General features: G+C 36.9%; 1 non-coding gene across 1 annotated transcript; it reads left to right on the plus strand.

Annotated features, from left to right (window-relative positions):
* The first annotated feature begins 17,888 nt into the window (after positions 1-17,888).
* On the plus strand, positions 17,889-17,994 carry LOC145573564 (small nucleolar RNA R71). Its single transcript, XR_014097550.1, has one exon. It is a non-coding gene; the product is annotated as a small nucleolar RNA R71 (small nucleolar RNA).
* The last annotated feature ends 725 nt before the right edge of the window (positions 17,995-18,719 follow it).

Here is an 18,719-nt window from a genome sequence, read left to right on the forward strand (position 1 = left end):
AGCAAGAACATAATCAATTAATGAAATTGAATATTGACCCATCGTAATTATTTACACAAAATTCATCATAAATATCCTTCGTTATACAAAACTTGTATCTCGGCACAACGTATTAAAACCGTAATCATTTATGATTTTCCATTACTACTTTTCCATGGAACAATATTTGCAAAACTTAAAGTTTTATAACCTAAATACATAACCTCTATATGATTAATAACCGAGTAAAAAGAAACTAAGCTACGACACTAAGCTAGCATTTGGGCTTACAAAAAATTTCCATATATTGTTTAGTAAATGGGCCAAGACTACAGGTTTGTTAGCAAATTTTAAATTGTCATCTAATCTTATACATTTGGGCTTACATACAAATTGAAAGCATCTCTACATTCTTAATAAAATGCACTTCATTTTCCTTGCTTTAAAAAATCATTATTTATTGTATTTGGACTTCAATCGGGCTTATACATTTAGGCTTACATGCAAATTGAAAAACATCTCTAAACACCTATTGTTAACACAAAAATAATGTAACTAAAGTGATCAATTTTCAACACTCTTTTCTTTTGAAAAAAAAAATTAGTTTCTTAATAGAATACACTTTAATTTTTTTCCCTTACTAAAAACATTATTATCAATTTTTTAAAACAATAACCATGCTCAATACCACTATAGACACATATGTAACAAGAACCCAAACATAAATTTCTTTTCAAACTCATTACATATTTGAAAAATAAAAAAGCAGAACCCCCACATCGCCACACCTCAAGACAACAATTACACCCTAAAATTCCAACTAGCAACATCCGCTTCGTGCGCGCAAAACACCCTAGTGTATGTTTAAAAGAGATATAAATAGAATTATTGACCATGATTCCAATTCATGAAATTAATTCTCACCAACTTATTATTGGTGTTGAGTCAAGAAGTTAGTGTATTTATTTACTCGCTCAAGTAAGTTGAGATTGAGTCAAGGAAGTTTCTTAGTGCATTCTATGCACCAAGGTAGTACTGTGACAAGAGTTAAACCTAGGTCGTTGATTTCTAGATTCCCCGATCAAAACAAAATTTATAAAATCAAACCCAACCCTAGGTGTAAGGGTAAGTCCGGGTCGAACCCAAAGGAAAGCGGCACTTGCTAAGGTCTCAAGCTAAGCTATTCCAAAGTCTTAAAACAATGGGTTGGTCTAAGCTATACTATCAAATCAATTCAATCAAACTAACAAATGGAATTCAATTATCAAAACACTAGGGAAAATAGGATCCACATGCACTAATGATAAACTTGCTAATTTGTCGGGAATTTGATCAATCAAGCAATGTGATAGAAAACGATATTTGCAATCAAAATCACTCAAAGAGCTATTTCCTAGGGTCAAGCTAGATGTCTCTACAAATGACTTCAAAGGAAAAGCGCAAATCAAGATCAATCGATAATAATAGCTTCCAAATCAATTTTTCGTGTCATTGAAAACTATTATGTAATCTAGCATGATAATTAAGGTTAGCTACTCCTCTTCAAATCAAACTCATGCACAAATTTCATCAACCAATTTAATCACATCATCAAATCAATTAAAAACCCCAAATTAGCTATAGATTATCACTAATACATGCTTCACCACTTTCGTAGCAAAGGAACTACCCACTACTCATGGTAAATTTGAAAAGCATAACAAAAGTAATCATTAATTCCCTCATCAACATTGTAATCCAAATATAAACAATCAAATCAAGCAAAACAATAGAAATTCAACAATATATCAAAATCAAAACATAAAATTGCATTGAAAAGGAAAGAATTCTTACAAAACTTTGATCAATATCAAAGAGGAATGAAGATCACAATATAACAATCATCAAACACCAAGTTTCTCTCTCTAAAATCTAAGAACAAGATCTCCAAAATCTTGAGCTTCCCTCTTTAAAATTCTAACCAAAATCTAATTCTCATTCAAAACTAATGTCCTTTTCTCTCTAGAAAATGAAAGAATTCTATATATAGTAAAACTAACTAAGGAGAAGTTAGTTAGACGTCCAAAAAGAAACTCAAAAGGTGCGGCCTCTCATCCCTAAGCGCGGTCGTAACAAAATGGGTACGGAACAGGGGGAGAGGGAGCTGCGCGGCCGCTCCTGGAACCTACGCGGCAGCTTCTCCCTCACGCGCGGCAGCGCCTTGGAGCAGAGGAGATTGGCTTCGTGCGCTCGACGATGCTCCTGTGGTTTCACATGATAGATGTTGGGGAGGCAGTCACTAGAGGCCTTTACGATGGGTTCAACACTGATTTTGATGTCCACGCGGCATGAGAGCGCAGCCTTGAACACTTGGTTTATGCACTCCTTCACTTTTGAGCTTCAAGAGGAGGAACCGGGTTGCATCCTAAGCTTTGTATGCCCCGAGAGAGCGCCAATGAGCTTCTCGAACATCACCATTCTCCTAAAATCAAAGAAAAGAAAACAAGTAAAGGAGAAAATTCAAAATAAACTAAGAAAAGCAAGAAAATAAGGAAATAACTAAAGAAAATGTAAAATAGAGAAATTACAAGTAAACTACAGAAAAGGAGATAGAAGAGATACAAAAGCAGTGAAAAATCATCCTAAAAGAAGCTAAATGAGTGCCATAAATGACACTCATCAAACTCCCCCAAGCTAGACTTTTGCTCGTCCTCGAGCAAAACAAAGCAAGAAGAAATAGGATGAAAGACTTATTCAAACAAGGAAAAGGAAAGAAAGAGATAAGAATATACACTAAAACTCACTTTTGTAGGAATCACGGTTGTTTTTAGCTACAATAAGCCCTTTAAACCCTAAATTCGCCAATGAGGACGAGTGAGGTCTCGTAAGGGTATCCAAAGAGTTCGACCCATAACTCTTGAAGGTAAAATGAGGTAAACAATAAAAGAAAGTAAAATAAAAAATTCAAACAAGTAGCTAATGGAATGGACTTTTACAAATGACCAAATGCAAGTGAATAAACAATTTTCTATACAATAAAGGTATGCATGTTCTAAGATATCTAAGGTTGATTGAAACATAGGATATGCTAAGCATAGAGAACTAATGAAACACAATTCACCTTCATCTCAAAACATTTTACCACAATCTCCCAATTAGCTTCAAATCCACCTCTAGCGAGCATCTCAATGATTCCTCGAAGGAACAGGAAAAAGAAAGAGATTTAAGGCTACTCGACATCTTGACTAATGCACACCGCTCTATAGGCTTGACCCACATCTCCCTCCACTGACATGTGACTCAACCACAAAGGTCAAAAGGTCTTGAGAAGGGTTGTAATGTAAGGGCAAAAAGGGTGAAGGTAGGCTAAAATTTGAAATTTGGTGGTAAACCAAAATTGTGAAGCAAAGGGTGATCAATCCTCAACACCATAATCAAGCAATCACCGAACAAAAACACTAACTACCCCAAGCTTATTTAAAGCCAAAATCACAAACATATACACAAAAAGTGTAAGAACGCTTCCCCCAAGCTAAAATGAAGCATTGTCCTCAATGCTTAAAATAGGGAGAAACATTTACATCAAAATATTTTTGGGAAACTTTCAACGGTGACCCCTAACTTTTGCTACACACCAATGGTGACCTCCCCTTTTTTTAATTATACAAAATGACCTCAAATTTAAAATTTATCTCACTTATGACATTAATGACAGTTAATTAATTAAAAAAAACCTAACTATGGTTAGCTTTGAAAAAAAAACCAAAAAAGGAAAACCACCAACCCAACCACCACCTCCACCCTCATCCCCACCAGATTTAGCCAGCACCACCTCCACCCTCACCGGAGCCACCTCCCACCCAACACCCTCATCTGAAATGCCCCTTCTCTCTCCTCTAACCTTCGATTCTCCTCTCAAAATCACTCCAAATTCACTCAGCTCACCTGGAAATTTCATCGTCGCCGTTTTCAATCTCAAGCGCCGCTTTCATTCAGAATTGATAAATTTTTTTCTCAATAAGTTTAAATTTTCGATCTTCTTTTGCTTCAGATCTCGAAAATTAGGGATGTCAACTGAACAAAACTTCAACAATTTCCTTTAATTTTGCTAGGGTTAATTTTGATTGCAAATAATGGATTGGCAAGGGCTGAAAGTGGCGGAACAATGGATCTGACCACCAATTTACTTAGACCCGAACCCTAACCTCACAACTGTCTCCTCTGACCTTCGATTATCGCCGCCTCCCGTGGGTTGGTTTTGGTCGAGGTCTTGAAAAGAGGTGGTGGGTTTAGTGTTTGATGTTTTGATACTGGGCAGAGGTCGAAGAAAATAAAGCGATCAAGAGAGGGTGGAGGAGAGGGCGGTGTTTAAGGTGGACTTAGCGCATCATCACCGGCGGTCAGGGGAGTCTGGGTTGCATCGCCGACGATCGAAGGAACTTGGGTTAGCATCGCCGACGATGGTGGCTGGTTGTGGCTGGGCAGTTGAATGGGTGGGTGGTTTTTGCCTTTTGGTGGAGTGGTTAATTTTTTTAATTTTTCTTTTTTTAAAAACAATAGAAATCTAACCATATTTAATTTTTAATGAAATAAGGTTATGAGTGAAATGAAATTTTTAACTAAGGTTATTTTGTATAATAAAGAAAAAGGGGAGGTCACCATTGGTGTGTAGCATAAGTTGGGGGTCACCGTTGAGAATTTCCCAATATTTTTTGAACGTTTTCATTTTTCAATTTCTTTAATTTTGCCAAAGCTTTTTGAAATTGCTTTGCTTTTTCTCATTTTTCCAATTTTGTCAATTTTTCACATTATTTCATTGTCCTCGCCTCTTTTAACTATGGACGGCTTTTTCAACTTGGCATTTGCCTTTTATTCACTAGATAGTTACAATACAAACTTGCATACATTATAAGAACCAATATACAACTCATCTAACATATTCTCTAACAAAATGATCAATTGCTTCACAAAAACCAATAATGGAAACAAGAATGAAACAAAAGGCTCAAAATCTAAAGATATGACTTGAAAAGAAGGTTTATGGCTCAAATGGTTAGCAAGTAGGCAAATGAAAACTCAAAATAAAGAAATAGAAAACTATCCTAGAAAAAGAAAAATCATCACCCAGAAAAGATGCCTTTGTCCTTCTTAAATGGCTCGGTCGCGATCTCGGGAGACAAAAGTCAAATTCTTGATAAATCATACAATAGTCAAGGATCCATGTGCCGTTCATGCAAATTATGTAGAAGGCTTGAAAAGAATTAAACCTCACATGGTTGTAGCAATAACTCACTATTAGTTTCAAATTCACCAAAAGGGATCAATTTCAACTTTTCACAAACAATTAGAATCCGGCTTCAAGGTCTCAAAAGCTCTAAAAGACACTACCTTAGAATACTCTATCCTAAAATCAACCAAAGATACTCTCAAACCATGCATACCGATACCACGTAGGAAACCATTCATTCAAAAGCAAAAGTTCGGATGATATTATGTCCATAACAAAAGCATAACATGAAAAGAAAACGAAAAAGAAAGCCTCAAAATCATATTTTTGGATTTTTGCATTTTTGAAAAGAATGAAATGAAAAAGAAAAGCAGAAAAGAGAAGAAAAAGAAAAGAAAGGAAAAGATAAAGAAAAGTGCAAAGATGCATGCATGTCATATAAATCCCAATCGCTAAACAAGTGGTCATTCGACAACATCGCCAATGACCCCAAACACTCTTGGTGTTACAAAGCAAACATCCTCGAACCGTTCAAATATTCCTAAACTAATCCTAATCTATGCATATAATGAAAGAAAAGAAGGAAATACGAAAGATCTCACTGGGAATCCAAGCTAAGCTAAGGAAAACAGGGTAACGAAAATACCACCTCCATGAAGTTCCAATCAAGCATAGCATGAATTTGCAAAACCGAGTGAGAAAGAAAAAGAGAAAATGGAACTATATACAAAGAAAACGGTTAGTAACTTCAAAACAAAATAATAAGAAAACAAAATCAAAAATGAAAAGACAAAGAAATAAAATCAAACTAATCTACAAAATCAAATCAAAACAAACCAATCAAAATATTAAAATCAACTATACACTTAAAAGAGCAAAATCAACTATACACCAATGCTAAAATCATTTGAATTAAAGGGATTTGGATTCAAAGGAGCAAAAATCACCAACTCATCATGGAAGAGCAATCATCATCAAAATCAATCATCAAAAGATTTTCAACAAGAAAAACATCATATGTGTAGACACCTACTTTTGGCCTCTTGTCCCGACATGAAGTGCGATAATGTTACAAAAATCCGTTCTTCATGCTAGATCAAAGTTGAAGTGCTTATGGACTATGAAGTGCATTATGAAATAAGTTAAAACCCACATTTGAGACCAAGTTATCTTAGAGCCTTGTCCAATTACTAGTTAGGCCTAAAACGTGCTCATACATGTTTAAACTTTATTAATAACTGTAGGGAATATTTCAAGCATCCCACACTTGAGCCCCACTGTGATCATACACTTAAGTATGATGGCGTCCAAAAGGAAGGAAGCTAGAGCAAAAGAGTCGCCAATAAGTTTTAGGAACTTGTAAACCGTTCACAAGGTGAAGGTTACACCCCTTCACGATCCATGAGATCGCTAACTCCATTGTGGTCTGGAACCATGACTGGATATTCAGGGATGAAGGTACAAATCCAACCTAAAAGAGATTAAACCTACCCTAAAAATACGCCCTCTAATGATTTTAACTAACATACAATCATTAGGTTAACCCTAAACCTTTTTAATCTATGTTGGTTGAATATTAATGCACAAATAAAACTATTATTAGCGATCACTTGAATTAAAATCACATTAGCCTAAATAAAATTATTAATTATCTTATTAAGCGTGATTACAAGTACAAATTCCCTTTAAACCTGCAAGAGAGGGCGTGATCAAGAAACAACAATAATATATTAAGAACATAATATTGATACAACAAACCATCATCATCATAATCATATTCTCAATCTCATCAAAGCATAATAATAATATTAGCAAGATCCTAGGCATGATACTAACAAGATATATAACAAATCCTAGCATGTCACTAAGCAATTAAAATCAAAGCTTTAGCCTTAACATGATACCAACATGATATAAGAAAATTGGAAGCAACCTAAACATGATACTAGAAAGCAATAAACAACATCCTAACATGATACTATGAATTAATATAATCTAAGCCTGATTTCTATATCAAAAGAATAATTAAGCAATTAAATTACTTACTTCGATGTCTCGTATCTCTTTCTATCAAAAAAATACACACATTAGTAACTTCAAGGAAAATATTAAATCAAACAATTAATTTAAATAATTAAAATAGGGATTTGGGACCAAACCCTCAGAAATTATCAACCTTTCACGTCTAGGGCGAAGGCAACTTCAAACTTGGCTAGGGGTGTCTAGAACTCGTGAATGCGGTATTGTGTTTGAAAAGGGAAGGCTTAGAAAGAGGGAGAAAGAACAAGTTATTGCTTAAGAGAAGAGAATAGAATTAGATGGTTGTTGATTATTTATTGGTAAAAACGGGGAAATACAACCCTATTTATAAGAAAAATAGCCCGAAAATGATCAGAAAAAGACCAAAGCCCATCTGGAATAAAACTATCTCTGTCGCAGAATGACAGGGTCCAGTGTGACGCGACAGCCTTGTCGCTGTGCAACAGCCTTGTCGTGGCGCGCTAGCTTTGTCGTTTCGCGATGGTTCACACGTTTTCTAAAAATCATACGGAATCCTTAACCTAATTAAATTCGATTAATTAACGTCCGTACTTATCTTTGAAAATCAGATTTAATCCCTTTAAAACACTTGTTTTAATCCAAATAGAATTCTTTATTTTCATAAAAGATATAATTATTAATTCTAATCCCATTACAACTCAAAATAACCTGTAGATTATTTTTAGAAGATTAAAATCAATCCTAATAACTTTAGGAATATTAATTAATGGGTCCTCCACTAGATCATTGGGCCGTAAAACCATTTCAGGCCCAATTTAGTATTTTGGCCATAACTTCCTCATTATTCATCGGAATTGGGCTTATAATATAACGTTGGGAAGCTCTTTTCGAGCCCAATCCAACTACACCAATATTGGACCCTTATCATGGACCAAACTAAATTGTACTGGGCATTTTCATAAATAGAGTACATTTTCGAAAACAAGAAGAAAGATGTTATTTATTAAAACAACCGCATCACAAGATTTTCACACTTTCACTTCGTTCGATAATCAATGACGTGAAAGATATTTATCACTGGGTTTGGTTTTGGGGAGACATAATTAGGTGTCTACAGAAGCCCCCACTTTGGCTGAGTTTGGAGAAACGCATGTTTCGAAAACAAAAGTCAAAGTAGCGATCGGGACGGAGAATGATTCAGAACGTTCTGCGATCCTAAATCATTCTTGTAACTCCGATACCTGCAAATTAGCATTAGTTAAACAGATAAAAGAGTTAAGAAACGTGTATCTTGCACCATCAAGCACACGTCTCTAGGGTAACCGAATTTGTTGTTGTATTTGTGTTGTGACGACCTCCACAAGCTAGGGAACATCGCCGAAGATTGCCCCGCTTGTAGCGACCTTTTGCTGTTTTGTGACCATCTTCCGCAAGCTAGGGAACATAGTCGAAAGTGACTCTGCTTGTAGTCATCTTCAGTTTTGCTGTAACTTCTTTCCACGTCTCGGGAATTCTATCGCAAACCACCACGCCTCGAGCGATCCACTGAACGACAATCTTCCACACCTTGGGAATTCTACTGTGAACCACCACGTCTTGAGCGATTCATTGAATGACGGTCTTCCGCGCCTTGGGAATTGTGAACCACTAAGTCTCGAGCGATCCATAGGATGATGGTTTTCCACGCCTTGGGAATTCTTATCATGAGCTTCTGCGCCTTGAGCAACTCACAAATGAATGATGACAAATTTCATCGCCTCGGGCAACATGTTGTAGACTCCTTCGTCTTGAGCAGTCTTTTGAATGATGATTTTCCACACCTTAGGAAGTCTAGTAGTTTAACAGTTTCCACGCCTTGAGAGTCCTGTCGTGAGATCCTACGCCTTGAGTAGCTCGCAAGTGAAATTCCACTAAGTACCCATGCCTTGGGATGCAATCGCCAACTTCTACTGCTTGGGAAGTGTGCATTAATCAATAATTTCTCTTCGTCTTGGGAAAACTTGTCCGATAATTATGGGTCTCTACGCCTTGAGAAACTTGTTGTGTGAGTCGTCCATTCCTTAGGACACAATCAACTTTTGTTGAATCAAAGTTGTTTTGTTCGACAACCTCCACATCTTAGGGAACGCCGTCCAAGATTGCTTTGCCCCGAGCTATCTTCTCAAATCGGGTGACAGCTTTCTCATCCTAGGGGATGTTGTCAAAGATCACTATGCCTTGAGCCGTCTTCTCAGTGAAATCTTCCATATATTTAGGGGATATTGTCAAAGACCACTACGCCTTGAGTCGTCTTGTCAAATTCTCTCATCTTCACGCCTTAGAAGTGATAGCTTGTCATGTCTTGAAAAAACTTGCGTCTTTTGCCTTAAACCTTTGTAAAGATCACATGTCCGTCTGGGACTTAGTGCACCTGCATCTATGTTTTGGACTATAGGACTTTTCTTATGTTTTTCTTAGGGTTGAACTAAGGTTTGTTGTGCTTGACATTATAATTGCTTTGACTTGAAGTTGACTCAAGGTTTAGTGTGTTTGACTCAATGTATTTTGACACATGTGTTAGACTCAACTCGATGTGATATGACATGACAAGACTCAATGTGCATGACTGGTGTGTGCATTGTATTGTAATGTGCTTGACTCAAAATGCAGAAAAGAAAAAAAAATTTCGTCATTTTTGTGGAGGGTACCGACTTTCTCCCGAAAAAGAAAGACGTGAAAAGGAAGAAGTGAAGTGTTTGAGGGTGCATGTTGAATGAACTTAATCAAGTGTATGCATTGATGTTGCATCTCATGGTGAGAGGATTGATAACGCCAGACTATCTCAATTGATGATGAAAGTATTTGGGTAACTTAGGCGCAAAGGCTAAGTACTTTATACTTTGTGACGCAATGATGTTTAATGATAATGAGTGATCTTGATATGAAAAGGCATGCTTTAACATTAAGATTTCATGGCAAAGGGTTCCTATGGGAAGGTTTATTTGGTCATGTATCTGTGATGTGTGTGAAAGTGACACTACAGTTAGGCCGCAAAGTCTAAGTGTGTGGAATATTATTTTGAAAAGAGTCAAATGATGATGACTCTTAGGCTATGTAAGCTAATGATGTAGGGATCTAGCCCCCAAGTCTAGCTCTAAGTGGATAGGGATTAGCATTGGAGATCCCTTGATATGATCATGTATGAATGCATTTTTATTACGGTCGCACTTCGATGTGAGGTTTCCTACGTATCAGTTAGGAATCAGGCCGAACGTAGCTCTAGCCTAACCTCACACAAGTGTGTGTATACCTCAAAGAGGTCTTTTAAGGGTTGTAATGTGGTTAGGCTAAAAGTTGTAGAAGAAGGGGATAAAAGGCTCAAGACCCTAGATAAGCCCCCAAGGTGTGCAACCTTGCATTTGAATCTTTATATTTGTATGCTCGAGGTTTCTCACTTTTGAACTCTCTTTCTTTTGTTTATTATTTTTTTTTTTTTTTTGCTCTCTTTCTTTTTTGCTTTTGCATTTTTTTTTATAAGTGTGGGCAATCCCGATCATGCGGTCTATCACTCATTTGGCATTCATGTTTCTCAGGCACGATACCAAGCACTCAATAAGAGACGCAATCTGAGACATGTTCATATCAAAGACATGTTCATATTAATGACATTGGAACACTTGCCCTTTTGCACACTTTTATATTTTTTGAATTTTTGAATTTTTTTGAATTTTTGTAAAAATCACTCAAGCTCTTGTATTTGTAAATTGCATAAGTTACACACCATCCCATCCCAAGGTTAGGTAGATGTGGGTTGAAAAAAGAAAGGTCTATCGTTAGACGAGGCTCAAAGTGTTTTATCAAGAATGGAATTATATTTTTAAAGGGTGAAATGTGATATGATGTGGCTACAAGGGGTGCCTCAAATCATTAGTATACCTTGTGCTTAGTCCGGCATAGATTTTTTTTTTTTTTTTTTTGGTGCAATGCAATGATCATATGCAAAGAAATAAATGCTCATTTTATTTAAAAAGTGAAGGGTAAAAATCAAACTCTAAGAAATAAATCTAAGGAGGTTGAAGGGTGCCTATGCTAGACTTATTGGGGAAGGGTTTGAAAAAAGAAGAAGAAAGCATGAAATCTTGGTGAGAAGCTTGTCTTGTGCATTTGATTCATCATTACCTTTTTTTGTTTGTCAATCACATGACTCAAACTCGATTCAACATGCATAGATGGGAAGAGATCACAGAAGAAGGGGGGGAATGACATGTATGGAGAAAGCATGTGGAGCGTGGAAAGATGATGTAGATGGAGAGATGTGAAAGAATTTAGGAATAGAGTGGACCCCAACTCAAATGACGGAAAGGACGACTCATGCATGGACCTAAGACATGGTCATGATGGGAAAAGAGCATGTACAAAGTGTGTGAATACTTGTGAGTGTAAGTGACATATTCAAGACTCGTGCCATGACCATGTGACTAGACTATGTGACTAGACTCAAACAAAGACTAAGTTAAGACATCATGTATGTGCACTAAACTGGAAAGGTGTAGTATTTTAGTCATAAGTTTTGATCTGTGACTCTGAATTGGACGACACCAATGCCAAATGAAATATAAAACTCGGGGCTTCAGATCCATAGGCTGTACGACTCGTAACTCTTCCTAGAACTCCGGCTATGACCAAAACAAGTTGACACTTGTGCAGTATACGGGAATAAAATCCGGGTTGGCTCAAAGAAACTATGACTCGATTTTAGACATATTTATTATCTCAAATTAATTAATCAATTAATTAAGCAAAGTCTTTTAGTCATTGGTTAGTTTATTTAAGATTATTTATAATCACAAGTCAAACCAAACAGTTAGTTTAATCACATATAAATATGCACAAGTAAGTAATGCACAAGTAGTCAAATAGTCACAATATGATGCAAAGAGTTTGCAACCTAACCATGGCTTTAGTTCTCTAAAGTTCAAGGATAAGGTTTAGTTAAAGAGGGTCCATGGTTATGAGTCTGGATGCATCGCGCGGAAGCCTTACCTTTGGAAGGGTTGGTGCATATGGATGGGACCCCTCAAGTTAAACTTGCTTCCATGGTTTGGTGAATTCACAAATTCGGATGTACCCGTCGTTGCAATGAGCGTTCGATTGGGTAGATGGAGCGTGAATTCCCGGGGGGTTATAGCCATATGTAGAACAAATATGGGTTCAGAAAAGTGAGAAAAAATCAATCAGGAAGTAAAACCAAGCAAACAGTACTAGAACCGGTCAAAGCAAGAAGGTAGATTCCTGGCTCAGTATTGGAAGAACTTAGTGCGAGACAACAAGGACCGTCGCAAGACGATGACCCTGTCGCCACGCGACATTGCCATCGCACAACGACAGAGCCATCGCACTGCGACGGGCATTGTTTTCTCAGCGCCAGTTCCTACATGCCTCAGCAGCTTTCTGTTCTTAGAATTTTCCAGGTTTTCGTAGCGTTATTTCGAGTCTAGTTGTGAAAGATATTTCCCAAATTTCCTACGTGAAAAAAAAGTCTATGTTTTTGGTGCATTACGAATGATCTATTCAATGCGGACCTTTTTATGCTTATGCCAATAATGTCAATCAAAATTACGCACATGAATACTTAGAACTTTTCGAGTCTCATCCACTCATTCTAAATTATTGCCAAAATAAATTTTAGGAACTAAAATAGAAATCATCCCCAGTGGAGTCGCCAAAAAACTATAGGGAATTTTCAAGCATCCCACACTGTGATCATACACTTAAGCATGGTGGCGTCCAAAGGGAAAGAAGCTAGAGCAAAAGAGTCGCCAACAAGTTTTAGGAACTTGTAAACCGTTCACAGGGTTAAGGTTACACCCCTCAACGATCCATGAGATCGCTAACTCCATTGTGGTCTGAAACCATGACTGGATATTCAGGGATGAAGGTACAAATCCAACCTAAAAGAGATTGAACCTGCCCTAAAAATAGGCCTCTACTTTATTCTTCTCATATTCATGTGCGTTTTTCTAACTAACATACAATCATTAGGTTAACCCTAAACCTATTTAATCTATGTTGGTTGAATATTAATGCACAAATAAAACTATTATTAGCGATCACTTGAATTAAAATCACATTAGCCTAAATAAAATTATTAATTATCTTATTAAGCGTGATTACAAATACAAATTCCCTTTAAACCTGCAAGAGAGGGCGTGATCAAGCAACAACAATAATATATTAAGCAACATAATATTGATACAACAAACCATCATCATCATAATCATATTCTCAATCTCATCAAAGCATAATAATAATATTAGCAAGATCCTGGGCATGATACTAACAAGATATATAACAAATCCTAGCATGTCACTAAGCAATTAAAATCAAAGCTTTAGCCTTAACATGATACTAACATGATAAAAGAAAATTGGAAGCAACCTAAACATGATACTAGAAAGCAATAAACAACATCCTAACATGATACTAGGAATTAATATAATCTAAGCATGATTTCTATATCAAAAGAATAATTAAGCAATTAAATTACTTACTTCGATGCCTCCTTTCTCTTTCTATCAAAACAATACACTCGTTAGTAACTTCAAGGAAAATATTAAATCAAACAATTAATTTAAATAATTAAAATAGGGATTTGGGACCAAACCCTCAGAAATTATCAACCTTTCACGTCTAGGGAGAAGGCAACTTCGAACTTGGCTAGGTGTGTCTAGAACTCGTGAATGCGGTATTGTGTTTGAAAAGGGAAGGCTTAGAAAGAGGGAGAAAGAACAAGTTATTGCTTAAGAGAAGAGAATAGAATTAGATGGTTGTTGATTATTTATTGGTAAAAACGGGGAAATACAATCCTATTTATAAGAAAAATAGCCCGAAAACGATCAGAAAAAGACCAAAGGCCATCTGGAATAAAACTATCTCTGTCGCAGAATGACAGGGTCCAGCGCGATGCGACAGCCTTGTCGCTGTGCGACAGCCTTGTCGTGGCGCGCTAGCTTTGTCGTTTCGCGATGGTTCACGCGTTTTCTAAAAATCATACGGAATCCTTAACCTAATTAAATTCGATTAATCAACGTCCGTACTTATCTTTGAAAATCAGATTTAATCCCTTTAAAACACTTGTTTTAATTAACGTCCGTACTTATCTTTGAAAATTAGATTTAATCCCTTTAAAACACAATCACAACTCCACAAATCACCACAATCAAAATGTAACCACAACACTACCACAATACTTGGTTCAACCAACCAATACTCCAATCACCACTTATTACCAACACTACCAAAAATCAACCTTCCACAAATTGCAACCAAATTTCACAATTAAGCTACACAATAAACAACAACACAATGTAAGACAAATTTAATCAACAACAACACATATAATCAACCAAATTAATCAATCAATCAACATATTCAACTAAAATGGTACTACTAAACAATCACCAAATTAATCAAATTCTTGCTACAAGTAGATATAATATTGTAAAATATAGGTAAAGAAGATGATTATACCATATAAGAAGCAAGATTGATCAAGTTTGAGGACTAAAATCCACCACACCGAAAATCCCCAATTTGCTCTTCGATGGAGGGGAGAGAATGGAGAAGAAGAAATGGAGTAAGGTAGTATGATTTTTGATGAAAATGATGAAATTTGAGTAGGAAATTATTGATTTTGTGAGTTGTTTTGATGATTTGACAAATGATTTTTGTTAAATAAGGGTTAGGGTTTTGTTTTTAGGAGAAAGAGAGGTCCGGACGAGTGCAGGTGTAAGGAATGAAATGAGGAAAAGAAAGGAGAAAGAAGAAGTAGTGCGGCTAGGCTCATGTGTGGCCACGCATCAAAGGGGTGCGCGCCCGTGCTCGAAGCCCGCGCGCCCGCGCCCCTGCTGCTATTCTTCTTTGCTTGCTTCTTGTTCTTGGTGCGTTCATCTATGGAATTAATGATCTTTATCATCTTGGGATTATTGAACCCACTAAAGACATCAGTTTCTAAACCCCTTTACAGTGGGTTCAATATCCCAAATTAATGAGAGCACCATAATGAACCCACCAAGAACAAATTTGCTTCAAATTTAAGCACAACTTTTCCAAACTTACCTCCTTAATTACCTTACCCATTTAACTCAAAATTCAATAATATCGAGCATACTCTCACCAATTACCACGAAACACCTTCCCATTGTGCTTATGTTCGTTCGAGGGGGGTCCAATTCCCATGAAATCAACCTATTAATCCAAACACAAAACAAGTAAAGAGAAAGAAAAACAATTGAAAGAAAACTAAGAAAGATAGAATCAAAAGAAAAATTTAGAAAACCGGGTTGCCTCCCGAGAAGCGCTTGCTTAAGGTCCTTGGCTCAACCCTTCCTCCAAATCATGGAGGGTCAAAGAACACCACCTTGTTCAAAGTGGTGTTTGAAATAAACTTTTTCTCATTCCTTGGCAACTTCACATCGTTGCTTGATGTATTCTCATTTGTTGAAACTTCCGAAACAAGCTCACTTTGCTTCAACTTCATTTTCTTCTGCATAAAAGATCTCTTTTTCTTCTTTGTGTTCTTGCTCCTTCTAGTGGACGATTTCTCACCATCAACACTCTTGGAGTCAACCTCGTCCTCTTGAGGGTAGAGCTCAAACCATGGAGGAATATCAATCACCTCCTCATCCACAAGCTTAAAAGGCTCCTTGTTGTCTTCACTAACCTTCTTGCTTTCAACACTCAAAGGCACATTATCACAAACCTCAAAAACATTGTTAGTTGAAGAAACAATCATGCAAACATTATCATTGTAATGAGGTGAATTGATGCACATAATTCCATTTACAAGAGACAAAGATTCATGCATCGATTTAAGCTCAAAACTAGCCTTATTTTTACCAACTCTCAAAGTAATAAGGCCACCCTTCACATCTATCAAATCTCCCGAAGTAGCTAAGAAAAGTCTCCCTAAAATGATAGGTATGTTATCATCTTCCGCTATCTCAAGCACAATAAAATCAACCGGAATTGTGAACTCTCCTATCTTGAAGGGAACGTCCTCAAATCTTCCCTTTGGAAACTTAATAGATCGATCGGTCAATTGCATAGTCATGTTGGTTAGAAGAAGTTCACCTAGCTTAAGCTTCCTAAAGACCGAATAAGGCATGATACTTACACTAGCACCAAGATCACATAGAGTATTTTGAAACAATTTTCCATTGATTTTGCAAGGGATAGAGAAATTACCCAGATCTTTCATTTTCTTGGGTAAATCATTGTGAATCAAAGCGCTACAACATTCCCCAACCTTTACCGAATCAATCTCATTGTACTCTCTCTTTCCACTCAAGATTTCCTTAAGGAACTTAGAATATCTTGGCATTTGGGTCATGGCTTCGATGAAAGGGATTGAAAGATGGAATTTCCTAAGCATGTCAAGAAATCTCCCAAATTGTTCATCAATTTTGTTTCTAAAAAGTTTTGGAGATATGGAAGTTTAAGCTTGATTACCTCCTCTTACACTTTTTCACCACTCTTTTCTTCCTCTTGGGCTTCTTTGCTCACCTTCTTTGACAATCAATCTCTTTTTCCTCACTTGAATCACTCACCTTCTCAACTTCCTCACTCTTCCTAGAAACTCTCTCTTTAAGCACTTTCCCACTCCTTGTGGTGATAGAATACACGGGTTTTTTAGGTTCAACTCCTTGTGAGGGTAAATAAGAAGGGCTAGAATTCACACTCTCTTTCAAGGTATTAGCCAATTGAGTGATTTGTGTTTCAAGATTCTTGTTGTGTGTCATCATCGCATTGAACTTTTTGTCACTTACCGACATGTAAGTGTTCAAAATTTTAGTTTGGTTCTCGATGATTTCTTCTAAAGTAGTTCTAGAAGATGAAGGTTGAGCATAGAAATTCTCACCATTACCTTGAGTTCTTGGAACAAATCCGGGTGGGGGTCCCCTTTGATTGTTGTTTTGAAAATTCCCCCGGTTTTGGTTGCTCCAATTACCCCGGTTTTGATTTTGGCCATTGTTTTGGTAGTGATTACTATAGCCTTGAACTTAGCTTTGGTTTCCATACCCTTGACCTTCGCTTTGATTATTATAGCCTTGATTATTATAGTTCCCTCGGAAATTTTGATTTCCTTGGTTTCTATAACCACAATTGTTATAACTATCAAAGTTCCCTTGTTGGTGAGTATTTCTATTCCCAAAGTTCCTTGGTCCATCGAATCTTTGTCCATTGTTCATATTTGAAACAAAATTCACTTGCTCACAATCATTGTTATCAACATCATCACAATTTTCAAATGCATGTGGACAATTAGAAGAATCATGGTCATATGACCCACATACATCACAAAACACACATCCATTTGGCATATTATTCAAAGTTGAAGGAGGAGTAGAGTTAGAAGATGTACCTCTCCCCTTATTGTGGGAGGGAAGAATTGGTGCTTGTGAAGAAGCACTCTCAAGCTTTGCCTTAATTGAGGTTACCTCCTTTCCCAAGTTTGAGATTTGTGAGGACAAATTGTTGATGGCATTGAGATGGTCGATTGAATAAACCGTTGAACAGCTTTTGCTTGTCGACTCTTTCTCGCCTTCTTGCCAATCCATGTGATACCTTACCACATCTTCAATTAAGTCCACCAACATCTAAGCAAGACTTGCCTTGGGGGCTTAAACCTCCATAAAAGATTTGGATGATTTGATAGGTAGGAATCCCATGGTGTGGGCACTCTCTTTGGTACTCCTTATACCTTTCCCATGCCTCATAAAGACTTTCATTGGGTTTTTTCTTGAAGCTTTGAATAAGAGCTCTTGCTTCGGCCGTCTTCTTTTGTGGATATAATTGAGATAGAAACTCCTTAGTCACTTCATCCCATGTTCTCAAAGAGTTTGGCTTCACCTCTTTGTCCAACCACTCTAAAGCACGTCCAATAAGAGAGAAAAGGAAAAGTTTAAGTCGAATGAACTCTTGAGAAACCCCATTCACCTTGATGGTATTGCAATACTTCTCAAATTCCTTAAGATGGTTGAGGGGACTCTCATGCTTTACACCACTATATTGACGCCTCTCTATCAAAGTGATCATCGCCGGTCTTATCTCAAATGCATTTGCCGGTGTCGTAGGAGGAGCAATTCCGCTTTCAAACCCATAAGCTCCCGGAGTTCCCAACTCCTTCAATGCTACTCTCGGATTAGCACCCACACGTTCTCGTTCTTCTTCATCTTCTTGATGGATTTCCTCTCTAAGGGGACTTGATATTGAAGAACGATTGGCAACCCTTATCCTTGTTATGGTCCTCTCAATTTCCGGATCAAATGGCACTAAATTTCGATCTCGTGCCCTACGCATACAAAACTCAAAGCAAAATATCAATAGCACGGCTACAAATGTAGCCTAAAAGAAAGAAAATCTTTTTGTATTTTTTCAAATAAAATGGAATAGAGTCAATCAACAATAGCAAATCACCATGCCTTTTCCAGCAACGGCGCCATTTTTGACAAGGGTTAAACCTAGGTCGTTGATTTCTAGATTCCTCGATCAA

This window comes from Chenopodium album, chromosome 12, assembly GCF_948465745.1.
Source record: "Chenopodium album chromosome 12, dcCheAlbu1.1, whole genome shotgun sequence".
In the NCBI taxonomy this organism is placed as follows: Eukaryota; Viridiplantae; Streptophyta; class Magnoliopsida; order Caryophyllales; family Amaranthaceae; genus Chenopodium; species Chenopodium album.